The following is a 14,949-nucleotide window of genomic DNA, read 5'->3' as shown; positions in this document are numbered from 1 at the left end:
AACAAAAATTTGAAAATGCTAAAAAACCCAAAGTTATAAGAAACTCTGGGAAAACTAATCAGAAAGGACCCAAGAGATTCTGGGTACCGAAAGATAAGATTGTTTATGTTGCAGATATCCTATGCAGCAAAGTTCAGACACCAGTCATGGTACCTGGACTCTGGATGCTCGCGACACATGACGGGAAGAAAGTCTATGTTCCAAAGTCTGGAACTTAAAGACGCTGGGTTTGTAGGCTTCGGAGGAGATCAGAAAGGAAGGATCAGAGGCTCCAGAACTATTGGTAATGGTACTCTTCCCTCTATATCTGATGTCCTTTACGTAGAAGGATTAATGCATAACTTGTTATCCATAAGTCAATTAAGTGATAACGGTTATGATGTAATCTTTAATCAAAAAACATGTAAAGCCATTAATCAGAATGATGGCTCTGTCCTTTTCACTGGCAAGAGGAAAAACAACATTTATAAAATTAATCTTTCTGATTTAAAAGAACAAAATGTTAAATGTCTGATGTCGGTTCATAAAGAGCGATGGGTATGGCATAGACGCTTGAGCCACATTAGCATGAGGAAACTTTCTCAGCTAAATAAACTCGAGTTAGTCAAAGGCCTACCTAAACTAAAGTTTTCTTCAGATGCTCTATGTGAGGCATGTCAGAAAGGAAAATTTTCAAAAACGTCTTTCAAAAAGAAAAATGTTGTTTCTACCTCTAAGCCTCTGGAACTTCTCCACATTGACTTATTTGGTCCTGTGAAAACACCATCAGTCAATGGAAAGAAGTATGGACTAGTCATTGTTGATGATTATAGCCGCTGGACATGGGTGAAATTCCTAAAGCACAAGAGTGAGTCTCACTCTGTATTCACTAGTTTCTGCTCCAAAGTGCAAAAAGAATTTGACTCTAAAATTATTAGAGTCAGAAGTGATCATGGTGGGGAATTTGAAAACAAAGATTTTGAGGAATTATTTGACTCTAATGGAATATCCCATGATTTCTCCTGTCCTAGAACTCCACAACAAAATGGAGTTGTAGAAAGGAAGAATAGGACACTCCAAGAGATGGCCAGAACCATGATCAATGAAACTAATGTGGCAAAGCACTTTTGGGCAGAAGCTGTAAATACAGCGTGTTACATTCAGAATAGAATCTCTATAAGACCTATTCTGGAAAAGACTCCCTATGAACTGTGTAAAGGAAGAAAACCAAACATTTCATATTTTCATCCTTTTGGATGTTCTTGCTTTATCTTAAACACTAAAGAACATCTGAACAAGTTCGATTCCAAAGCACAGAAAGGTATTATGTTAGGATACTCAGAACGCTCTAAAGGCTACAGAGTATACAACACAGAAACCAAAATTGTGGAAGAATCAATTCATGTCAGATTTGATGATAAGCTTGACCCTGAAAAGTCAAAGCTAGTTGAAAATTTTGCAGATTTAGAAATCACTCTTGCAGGATCTGATAAAACTCCAGAAGCAATTGTCACTCAGAACTCTGAAGAAATTAAATCTCCAGAAATCTCAAAGAAAGTCAAAAGTCGTATCAACGTATCTGAAGATTTGATTCTGGGAAACAAGGACGAACCTGTCAGAACCAGATCTACCTTCAGGACCTCTGAAGATACTCCTCTGGGACTAGTGTCTCTGATTGAGCCTACGTCCTGTGATGAAGCACTTCAAGATAACGACTGGGTTTCAGCCATGCAAGAAGAATTAGATCAATTCACAAAGAATGATGTCTGGGATCTTGTTCCAAAGCCCAGAGGCACTCACGTTATTGGAACCAGATGGGTATTCAGAAACAAGCTGAATGAGAAAGGAGAAGTCGTCAGAAATAAAGCTCGACTGGTAGCTCAAGGTTATAGTCAACAAGAAGGTATTGACTATAATGAAACCTTTGCTCCAGTCGCAAGGTTAAAATCTATTCGTCTTCTGGTATCTTTTGCTATTAACCACTCTATCAAATTATATCAAATGGATGTCAAGAGTGCATTCCTTAATGGTTATATTTCAGAAGAAGTGTATGTCAACCAACCTCCAGGTTTTGAAAATCCAAATTTTTCAGAACATGTTTTTAAACTTAAAAAATCTTTATATGGACTTAAACAAGCTCCTAGAGCTTGGTATGAACGTTTAAGCAATTTTCTTCTGGAACACAATTTTATCAGAGGGAAAGTTGACTCCACACTCTTCTGTAAGAACCTTAACAATGATCTCATGATATGCCAGATATACGTTGATGATATTATTTTTGGTTCAGTTAACGCCTCTGTTTGTCAAGAATTCTCTGAGTTAATGCAGGCAGAATTTGAAATGAGCTTAATGCAAGAACTAAAGTTCTTTCTGGGAATTCAAATTAACCAAACTTCAGAAGTTACATACGTTCATCAAAGCAAATACATTAAAGATATTCTAAATAAATTTGATATGGCTGACTGCAACTCTGCAAAAACTCCCATGCATCCGACGTGCATTCTTGAAAAGGAAGAAGTAAGCAAAAAGGTTTGTCAGAAGCTCTATCGAGGTATGATAGGCTCTCTTCTCTATCTGACTGCTACTCGTCCTGATATTCTCTTTAGTGTCTGTCTCTGTGCCAGATTCCAATCAGATCCTAGAGAATCTCATTTAACAGCAGTTAAGAGAATTCTCAAGTATCTGAAAGGAACTCCTAACCTGGGCCTGATGTATGAGAAAACATCAGAGTATAGACTTTCGGGTTACTGTGATGCAGATTATGCAGGAGATAGATTAGAACGAAAAAGCACATCTGGAAATTGCCAGCTTCTGGGAAACAATCTGATATCCTGGGCTAGCAAGAGACAGTCAACTATTGCTCTATCTACTGCAGAAGCAGAATATATCTCAGCATCACTGTGCACAACTCAGATGCTCTGGATGAAGAATCAGTTAGAAGATCTGCAAATCTTCGAGAGTAACATTCCTATCTTCTGTGATAATACTGCTGCCATTTGTCTAAGTAAGAATCTCATTCTACATTCCAGAGCTAAACACATTGAAATAAAACATCATTTTATCAGAGACTATGTTCAGAAAGGGATAGTAACATTGAAGTTCATTGATACAGATCATCAATGGGCAGATATCTTTACTAAGCCTCTAGCTGAAGATAGATTTCTTTTTATCTTAGAAAATCTGAACATTCAAAATTGCCCCGAATGAAGTGTGGCTCTGAAGATGTAAAATGAGACTCTGACATAAACAAATGTGCTTCTGCCTCTGATACTTCTACCAAGTTAAGAAGATATCTGAGTTAGAAATCTCCAGGAACCAATCCTTTGGTATTCCTGAAGATCAGATACATCAAAACACGTGGAGCACTTAGCGTCTAACCCTAGAACTTCTAGACAGCTGTCCAGAAGAAAAATCAAAGGGCAAACGTTTAAGATCTCCTCAAGCAGTGTGCATACTGTTGGGATTAGACATTCATTAATGAGCCTTAATCATTTTTTCCCCAAGCGTGCTAACTTGTGTTCTGTCCTAACGCTGAATTGTGTGTCGTTTTGCATGTGTTTTCGTTTAGGGTATTTAAACACTCCTCTCACATTTCACACACTTATCACTCTCACTCACTCTCAAACCCTCTCTGAAGCATTTCTACAAACTCTTCATCTTCATCTTTTTCTTCATCAACTATGGATGCTCAACAACAACAAGTTTTCAACTTTTCTCAACAAATGGAATCCAACACCACTGCCCAAAGTTCAAGCATTTCCACTCCAACAGTTACAGGCGTTTCCATTACTCCAGTGTACAAGGAACCCCATGTTCTTGATCGTCAACCCCATATCAACCTAGCAACCCCCTTTGAGGGACTGGAAGTGTTATGTGAAACACTGGTGGACTTCGACAACATGAGGAGAAATGGAGTAGATCTTACTGAAGAACTCCGTCTACAAGGGTGGGAAAACTACTTCCAAAGGCTTTATGGCCCTGTTTACCCAAATCTCATCAAAGAATTCTGGAGATTTGCTGACGCTGATGACCATTTCATCGTCTCCTACGTTTTGGGGGTAAAGATAGTGATTACTGAAAAGTCAATTGCTTCTTTACTGAACATGGAGAAAACTGGAGGAATAAGGATCTACAACATCAACCCTAGGTCAAGGCGCGTTGCTCAGGAAATAAATCCAACCATTTTCAAACTCAACACTGAAGGCAATCCTTCAAAGAACAAAGAACTTCATCAGAACCTCAAAGTATGGCTCAAGATCATTCTGGGAACCATTCATCATCACCCAGCATCAAACTCCTCTGACTACATCAATACAGATCAGAAGTGCATTCTGTATTGCATTCACAAGGGTTTGAAGCTCTGCCTTCCTGCACTACTCTTCAGATATCTCAGAGACTCTGTAAGGGAGACAAGAAACAACATGAAACCCAGATCCTACATCCCTCTGGGAAGACTTCTGTCTGATGTCTTCATCGAGAATGGGCTTGTAGATCATCTGGAGAAGAACAAGCTTATGGAAGATCTGGCAATAGATACTGGAAAGCCTCTGAACGCCAGAAATCTCAAGAGCATGGGATCTTGAAGAAGATTCAAGTCAGACCCACGCTGGACACCTCCTGGGATGCATTGAAAGATCAGAGGAAGCTGCCCCATGGTCTTGCAAGGTTCTTCAAGAATGAACCCAGAGACGCTATCCTCTTCTATATGCAGCGTCTGAAGGATGAAGGAGTCGACATCTCTGACTTCAGACTGGATGATTGTCTAGATTCAGAAGAAGATTTTGTTAGGTTCAAAAGAGGTCCCTCTTCAAAGAAGTCTTCAAAGGCAAAGAGAGCAAGGCTAGGAGAAACTTCTGGAACCAGATCTCCAGCGCCTCTGCAAGTAACTACTGGTACGTCTGCTTCCTCTATTCCCTCTGAACATCTTATGGCTTCTTCTAATCCTCTCCCAACACCACCTATATACACATCCTCTGAAACCCCACCTTCTACAACCAGAACCTCACAACCTCTACCCAATTTTAATCTTGCTCACACTACCACTTCCTCTTCATCATCTTCAGCCCCAGAATCACCTCCATACCTTAACCTCTCCTCTGACCCAGAATACTCTGACCCTAACTCTCCAACCCTAGCCCAAATTCAGGCTCAAAACCTCGCTTCACAACAACCAACACAATCTGAAGTAACTTCACCTCCCCCAGAACAAACAACCAACATCCCTTCTGAAGACCAACCTTCTGAAACTCAACCCTCTGACCTCCACACCTCTGATATCACCCCTCCAAACACCTCCGCTGAACCTAAACCTCTAACATTAAACCTCAGCCCTCTAACCTCTTCACCTCAAACCTCTGAAACTAACCTTTCCGTACCTACCCTTGAGGAAGCCATAATGCTGGTCGCAGGGGCTTCAGTACAAAAAGTCAAGTCTCTGACCAATAACTCTGAAGTCAGTGATGATCCTGACTCTGTAAGGACACACTGGAACAGAGTCATTGGCTGGATGACCTCTGAGGCTTTTAAACTGAAGAACATCTCTGAGCAAGTCAAAAATGGCTACATCAGAGATGCTGAGGCAAGACTACAGGAGAGACTTGCTAGAGAAGCTGAAGAGGAAGCCAGAAGGCTGGAGGAAGAAAGAGCAAGGGAAGCTGAAATCCTAAGGGCAAAGGAAGCTGAAGCTAAAGCTCTGGCCGATGCTGCTGCTGCTGCCGAAGCTGAAGCACAGGCTGCTGCCAAAGCTGAAGCACAGGCTGCTGCTGAAGCTGAAGCAAAGGCTGCTGCTGAAGCACAGCAGGCTCTGACTCAGGGGGAGTCCTCATCAGTTGTTCCTATGGTTCTCCAGACGCTGGAAGAACTGAAGAAAAATCAGAAGGAACTCCGTGCCAGAATGGATAAACAAGACACTGTCAACGACAACATTCAGAACATGCTAGCTCAATTGCTTTAGAGGATGCCTCCGCCTCCTAACCCCTAGGCACTTAGGATTTTGTTTACTTGCTTTGTTTCTGATGTTTACTTGTTCTTTTTGACCTTGTCTCTGTTGCCTTTTTATCTGAATCCAATGTTTTTCTCTTAAATTATTTTTTGCTATGTCTTTTTGATTCTGACAAAAAGGGGGAGAAGTCATTAATAGCTCTGATGAAAATACTGTCTAAATACCTTAAGCACTCTGCAACATATTTTTCTTAAAAATAAATTTATCTAACACTAGACTTAAGAAATTGCAGAAGGTATCAAGAAACCTCATTGCTTGGAAGCTCTGGTAAGAACTTCTGAACTCCCTAGCCTATCTCAGGGGGAGCTCTTGTCTATCTAATCTGATATTGTTTATGTTTCATCTGCTAAATAAGTTTGTTTTGTCATCATCAAAAAGGGGGAGATTGTAAGAACAAAAATTGTTCTACAACAGATTCCATGATTTTGATGATAACAAAGGATGAAACCAAAAATGGCACCCTAACGAAAAGTTTCTAAGTGTGCAGGGTTCTAAGGAAAGAAGGAAGAAATCATCAGATACAGAATCATATCAGATACAAATTATCAGAAGACCAGGAGCATCTGAAGTAGAAACACGTTCAAGAAAGTCTAACTCTGAGCAAAACAGCAAAATATCAGAAGCATCTGAACAAGAAGTACGCTCTAGAAGTTCTGACTCTGAACAACGGTATGTCAAAATCCAGAAGCTCTCAGCGTTATCTGAAGAAACCATCAGAACTCAAAGAGATCAACATCAGAAGTTAAATAACAAGATTCCAAGAAACATGAAGACTCTGATCATGGATTTCCTAATAAAGAAAGAATAACGTTAACTTCAAATAAAGGCTTGGCAATGGATTTCCTAATACAGAAAGAGACGTTAAACTCCAAATTCAAATGAAAAGGAACTATATTTGGAAAGTAGTCATTCGAGGAGAGAAAGTTGTCTTGGCAAGAAGCTATATAAGTTATGGCTTTAATTCAAATTATTATCCATCAACTTCAACGACTACTTCACTCTTATATAAAGGACTGCAAATCAACATTGAGCACACATGAATTTACTGAAACATCAACACACAAAAACACGTTTTATTCTCTCAATCTTCACGAAGCTTTTGCTTAGAACGTGAAACACTTTGTTCTTGCTGTTGTAATATTTGCTTATCTTAGAAGCACTCTAGATTACATAAGTCTTTATCCTTGTTTTTATTTCCTCAAGTGACTCTGCGCAGTCTGTATACTTGAGAGGACTAAGAGATCTTTCTCTTAGACGTTGTTTGTAATCAATCTTTCAAGATTAGTGGATTAAGTCCTTGTTGAAGGCGAAATCACCTTGGCCGGGTGGACTGGAGTAGCTTTGTGTTATAAGCGAACCAGTATAAATTCCTTGTGTGATTTTTATTTTGAAAAAGCGCTTATTTTCCAAACAATTCAAACCCCCCCTTTCTTGTTTTTCTCACCTTCACTTTATTGTTTGCAACATTACCCAATGAATAAACATTCATAGGCTCTATTAACAAGTTTGACTCGCTTCGGATCCAAAATTCTGACATAAGCCAAGCAGTCCCAAGTTTGTAAATAAGACAAGGTTGGTTGTATTTTCTTTAATATATCATAAGGAGAGGTCTTACTTTTTGACTTGGGAACATTGTTCAGGACATAACAAACAGTCAATAAAATTTCCCCCCACCAGTGAGATGCAACACCAGAATTCAACATAATATCAACAACTAGTTCAGTAAAAGATTTATTCTTTCTATCTGTTTTACCATTCATTTCAGGAGAATATGGTGCAGTCGTTTCATGTACAATTCAATGTTGTTTATAAAATTCATTAAATAAATTGAAATAATATTCAGTTCCCTTATCACTGGGAATTCTCTTAATCTTGTTACTAAATTGAATTTCAATTTCATTCGCAAAAGTCTTAAACATAGCAGTTTCACAAAATATCATTTTTAGTGATTGTGTACAAATCTACCCCAATAGACTGACTAAACCATGCCTTATTCGGAAGAAAACCAGAAACAAGATTCTTTATAATCTCTAAAGTATAATTGACATCCTTCAAGATTATAGTCTTTTTAGAGGTGGACTATGTTCCACTTCTCCAATACTCACAATATTAGTGATGTGGGCACCTCCCAACAACACTTTCTTATTCATGTATGTTTTAAACATTGCACAATCATAACAAACATGACAAGATGAGCCAATGTCTAACCACCAACATCAGAATTACTAATCACGTTGGTTTCAGTGATCAAAGCAATAAATTATTCATCAGTCAGGTTAACATGTGCATTAGGGGCAACACGAGGTTCAAGCATGATTTTACATTTTTTAATCATATGACCTAGTTTTTCACAATTGAATTAAGAGAAAACATCAATGTCATTTAGTTATGGTGGTGGTGGTTGTCTATCAATTGGAGTAATTTGGGCCCTTAAAGGGTTCTCATTCTTAATTTGATTCACAACATTGCGGTTCTAATTCTTTAATTATTTGCCAAATGGATTCAGAACTACATCGAATTTATTTTTGTTGTTTAAAACAACCAAGATTTTTTCTCTTTGATCATGTTTCTACGATTCTTCTTCAGATGAATAATCAGACTCTCAATTAAAAATGTTTTTATTTTGCAGCAAAGCATAATTTTAAAAAATTTTAAACTATGGGGCAGTTTGTCAATAATAAAGGAAATTTAAAATGGTTCATCTATACACATACCTTTTAGGATGATCTCATAAGCAATCTTTTGAAGTTCGTGACATTGAGTCTCCACTGATTTTTCATCTATACCATCTGATACTTGAAATAACGACTACTTGCATACTCATTTGTTCCAGCTTCTTCGTGTCACACTTGTTTTCCAGAGCATCCCATACCTATTTTGCAATATCGTAACTATTGTAATAATCACATATCATCTGCAAGTCCATTCAGAATATGATTTTGTAATCATTCTCTTTTCATAACATGATTTCTTTTCTGAGTTGTAAATTTTCTCTTTAAAATGTGCAGCATATTCAGCTTCAATACTACTATGTGTTCCATCTAAATCCACTTTTTTTACTATTAATTTCTTCCGTAACCATGGCAGTTCGAAGCGTCTTAAAATTATTGTTTCACGGTTTTTGAAAATCAGCCACAAAAGAAATTATCAGGTCGAGTCACGGACTAGGTCGCTCTCTTTAAGACATTTCACGGCACTGCCCAAAATTATGCAAAGCAATCAAACTATTGCACCGCTTCCAGGATAAAATAGCCCAGTTCTATACTCTACGATTACTACTTACACGGTAGATAGTCTGTCTAGAAATACACCCTTTGATGGTACAAAGACCATTCAAATATGGTATAAATACCATCCATAGTATCTGGCATGACGACCAGTCGTAATAATATCTCAAACCACGAGAATTTAAAATAATTCTCCAAAGAGAATTCAATAATGGTCATTTGACCACTCAAAATGATTTCTCAAACAAAGATAAATTCGAATAATTCTCTAAAGAGAATCCAAAAATTATACTTGATAATTTCTCAACTCAAACGAGGAGAAATTAACATAATTCTCCAAAGAAAATTTTAAAAAATATTCAGAAAATTCAACTAGTAGAAAGAAAGGGGGAGAAGTTGGCGCTTCGACAATTCGAAAGACGCAAAGTCATGCGAGTGAGGAAGGAAAAACTCAAAATAAGTTTTTGGTGTATTTTGAAATGAAACAAGGAATTCCCTTATATAATGAAGTGAGGAATGAAATATATCTCACCTAAGCAACGTAGGACTAAGGAATTTTTTCAAGTAACACACAATATGGGACTTGACTCAAGGAACTTTTTCAAATTCATCTCCCTATATTTGAATATTGATATATTATTCCAATAAAATTAAATTGAAGTCATTGATTACTACACCTTGAGCATCACTATCACAATGTCTGTCACATGACTGTCACTTGGAAAATTATGAAGCGTGAATGAGGTACGCACGCCTCCCCTTACATTTTTCCATGCTTACTTGCTATGTTCATACTATCAATCACTTCCTTCTTACTATATACTTAATAATAAGTTTTTATAGTATTACGTAATTAAAAGTGAGTATGATAACTGCAAGCAAATTTATGTATTTATTGTCATTGATTCCTAACTTTGTTTTGCGATAACTTTCACATGGTTTTCCTAAAGTATTTAATGGAGTATAGAGACACTATTATATCTTTGTAAATAAGACAAGGGGAAAGTCTTCCAATGGTCAATGGAGTGTGCCAACTTTTGCTTAATGGCACATAAGAAATATGGAACTTCAAAGATATATAATTATGATTCTAAAAATGAGTATACTTATAGTGAATTGTCGAATGCATCCAATGATATGTATGTTGATTCCATAAAAGCGTTTGAGAAAATTTCTCTAAAAAAATGATTTCAAAACTTGAAGAGGAGATAAATAATCTTAATTGTGCTTTAGAATCTCTTAAGGAAGCGCATGCATATCTTATGGGTGAGCGTTATAATGTTTAGATACTTTAGTTGAAAAGATATAAGTTGTGGAATGTGTTGAGTGTCCAATTTTAAAACTTGAAATTGAAACCCTTAAGGGACAATTAATACATGCTTCCTCACTATCTTGTACTTGTTATAATTCTTCGAGTGAAAGTGGGAAGGTTTTTAAAGAAAAACCCTCATGCCCCCAATTTTAAACCATGTTTTCGAAGAAATATATCGAACTATGATAAATGAGATGAGCCTACCTAAGTATTTTTTGGCGGATGCGATTAATACCATCTGTCAAGTCTTAAATAAGGTGATAATTCGATCCATCCTAAGGAAGACACCCTATGGGATACTTAAAGTGTAAGTGAATCCCAACTCATTTGTTTAGAGATTTGAGAATTAAGAGTTTCTACTTTTAATTTTTTTTATTTGTTTTGTTTACCCGATATCTTATCTGTTGAACTAATGCATCATTATTTTCTATATTTGCCTTAAATTTTAGGTGATGAATGTGTATATCTTTCACTAATATTACTGATTTATGTTTATAGATTAGTGCCCTAGCTCATTTTAGGACGTGGATCTATGCTATCGGAACGTAATTTGCTTTTTCTTCTTTTTTTAGGTTGTGGAATTCCTCATCAATCAGAGTATCTTTGGTTTTCTATTGATAAATAAATGTATGTTGTGATAATATATAAAAGTACACATATGTCATCAAAATATTATTATTAATTGTCTGTTGATGTGATATAGAACTGTTGTAAATTATTAATAAATTAATAATCTTGAGTGTATTTCAAAATGACAAGAAAAAAATGCAAGTTTAAATTAATCTTTGAATTTCGAAGTAGACAACATTTGTGAAGTATTGCAATTTAGAAATATACAATATTTGCAAAGTGTTGCAGCAAGTTTGAATTTGAAAATAAACAACACTTTATGAAGTGTTGCATAATGAAAGTATACAACTTTTGAAGAATATTGTTGTGGGCGAAACAATATAACTTTTAGTAAAAAAATATGTAATTTTTTATTAAAAAAAAGTATGTAACTTCTGGTAAAAAGTATGTAACCTTTTGACAAAAGCTTGTAATTCTGGATAAAAGAAAGTTGTTTTACCAAAAGACGCAATCTTGTGAAACAACAACAATATGACATATAAATACTTCATTTCGGATTCAAAAAAACATTACAAAAACATACATCTTTTTCACTAAAATTCCAAACACTCTTCCCTATATTCAAATTTCCATCCGTCTTGTACAAACACAAGCATGAGCTGAATTATCCCGGGTATTCCTGCATAGAAACTCTAATATATTCGAAAGTGTTTGAAATACTATAAAAAAAGTGATTCGTTCACGATTTCAATCTGAATCCATTCAATCTAAAAATTATATCTAACAAGAACCATATCTTGGAAGCAATATGCGGGCACATTTTGCAAGTCCAAAAAAAAACAGAAAGACTTTAGAGTTAGAGTTGTAAGCCCCTCTTGTCTGATTTCTTGGTAAATGTTACTTGCCTTTCTTTTGTAATTATATTCCTTTTTGTCATTCCTATATTGCATTTATGAACTATATCATTCACTAACAAAGTGATTATGATGATAGTTGTATTTCAACTGTGAGAGCCATAACATATTGGCAGCAAAGAACAATTTCTATAAAAAAAGGCACTCCATTAGAATGTTGGAATGCATTATTTGACATTGTTATAGATAATTATTCTAGTTCTATATTGAGTTCTCATATTACATTTATTAGTTTTTTTTATTAAAAATTGAACTTAGTCTATATGTTATAATCAACACAAGTCCACGGTATCGTTAGACATTTTATAGACGATAACATATAGCTTTTGGATAATATAGCCATTTTATAGCTTTTGGATAATATAGCCATTTTATATTTATAAGGAGAAGGGACCGACTTAATTTTCATTGTGTGTTTATTTCCAAAATTAAAATAATATCAAAGCAGGCTTCTAGAAAATCATAATTAAATGCTATGTAAAAATATTAGAGTACCTAGTTTGAACCATAGTTCATCTTATATTAATCAGATGCTAAAGAAGTTATACTTAAACCTTCCTTAAAAGCTTATGTTTGTAAAATTATGTTTTATCATATTTTTATTAACAATGCATTCTAATTTTAGTTTGATGTCCATGTTATATTAACTCTGTTATTTTATTCCTGTAAAATGTTAATGTTAAAAATTGACTTTTCTTTCAATAATTTCATATTGCAACCCTTTGACCCTTGATAAACTAATTTCAATTACATCTCACTAGTTTTATTTTGTAGAACATGTGCTAGAAATGGTATTTGAAGTTTTTGTCATACTATTGTCCTCGTTGATATGCATAGAAGTCTGATTTTATGTCTTAACTAATATCTTCTTGAAATGGATTATAATATGATTGTTAAATACTACATGATGTTGTTTGCTTGGAATTATCACAAAGGATGTACGTGGGTAGTAGATGTTGACTTGTGAATATTGATGTTATTAAATTGAAGGTGTGAAGATGGCAAAAAGTAACTAGCTGAATTGGAGTTGTTATCGTAAGTGTGGATGATGCTTTACAAAAGGTCTATTATCCGGTGTATCTTGTATTTCTTTTGATGTTATAAGTTTTTCATTAATTGGTGTTACCATTATATCTAGTAGAAAGTTGTATTTTCTATGGTGTTTCCATGTAAAAAATAGTTCTTTGTAAGTGTTGATGTCAAAACTTTGTAGTAAAAAGAAGTGTATAATCTCTGCAACTTTTTTTTTATAGAAAGTGCATAAAATTTTCTTGCTATAATAATAATTTTGGACTTTTATTTCATAAAATACTAAATTATTGAAAAAAATAAAATGTTATTAAATTGAAAAAAATGAATTTTTACATTTAAATTTAGAGTGTAAATTAGAATAATCATGGCATAAACAGTCTATTTTTTAGTGTAGTTTTGTTTTAAACTAAATAAAAAATATTAGGGTCTAAATAATCGGCAACGTTTTATTCGTGTGGCCTGAAAATAACCGTTCTCTAAATCTAAATCAAAAACCTTCTTCTATTTACGTATCTTAGACAAATGTGTTTGTTTACATACAATGGGTGAAAGTTAAAAGCTGCAGCTTATGAGAAAAGGCAACGACAACAAATTCCATGTCTAAAAATTCGTGGCATAAAATCTACATTTTTAAAGTTTTTGGCTACGTTTTTCGTTGTTGTCTAAAGTGATTTTTATTGTAATGAGTTGAGGGAGAAATTAAAAATAATAAAATAATACATAAGATTTTTAAATTCAAAATAAAATTTGAGAGAGAGAGGATGTCGTGCATAGAATTTGGAACAATATGATTTTGGAGAGGCATTTGCAAACCTAGGATTCCAAAGAGAATATTTAGAATTTTTCTATAGAATTCGGGTAGGGGAGGATTATTCTTCAATGCATGTATTTCTTAAAGGATAGAGAGGGATCCTAACCCTCTTCCTTGTTATTTTTTCAATTCCTTCATTGTCGAGGTTTTGAAATCCTTGAGATGGTTGTGCATGCCTATTTGGATTATGATGATTATGAATTTATTTTGATGTTAGGATTATGTATTGAATACGTATGAAATTTATATGTGAAATTCAGATTGACGTTGTTCTTGTTTATGTAGTTTTTGTGGTGATGAACATATGATAAAATTCATGATAAATTAATGTTAAAGTGTATTCGTTGTTGTTTTGGTGTGTTACATGTTCAATATATTACATATGATATTTTTCTATTCGATCTGGGTGGTTGGGGGGTTAAAATTAGAGCTTTAAAAGTGCTACAATGGCGAAATCGCGGATTCTGCAATCTACACAGCGGGATAGGCGTCACCGGTATGACGGGTTGACCGTCACGCATCTGCGAAAGCTGACGACTATCAGACAAATGACAGACCGACCATTATGGCCCCAAGAGCAGACGACCTTGTTGGACATCGTCTAAGTGACAGGTGTGTGAGAAAGGAGATGACGAACACGTCATGACGGGAGGATTGATCGTCAGTCCATGTGTTGATCTGTTTTGGATCGTCGACTCGATTTTTTGAGTTGTTTCCGAGGGTGGTAACTGTTTACTATTGTTTGTTACTGTTTGGGTGAGTTTAATGAATTAGTGAGTAATGTATTAAGTTATTTGACATGTTCAGAGCTGAGTCGAAAGTAATCGAGTTGAGATTTAGAGTACATCTTATAACTTAAATTTTTTCAAATAAAAAGTGAAAGAGTCATGAGCTGACTCTGTTAATTTTTTATGTGAAAAATTATCTGTCGAAGAATCTTATATAAATAAAAATATAATTACATGTATTAAGTTGAATTATAATTATTTGGTGTACCGAATTATATTAAGTTATCGATATATGTGGGATGCATTATGATGTGATATGTATTTCAAATAAAACTGTAAAGTAAATGATATTACGGAAGAATATCGGTAATTTGA

This window comes from Lathyrus oleraceus, chromosome 5 (assembly GCF_024323335.1).
Source record: "Lathyrus oleraceus cultivar Zhongwan6 chromosome 5, CAAS_Psat_ZW6_1.0, whole genome shotgun sequence".
Taxonomy (NCBI): domain Eukaryota; kingdom Viridiplantae; phylum Streptophyta; class Magnoliopsida; order Fabales; family Fabaceae; genus Lathyrus; species Lathyrus oleraceus.
This window is presented reverse-complemented; position numbering follows the sequence as displayed.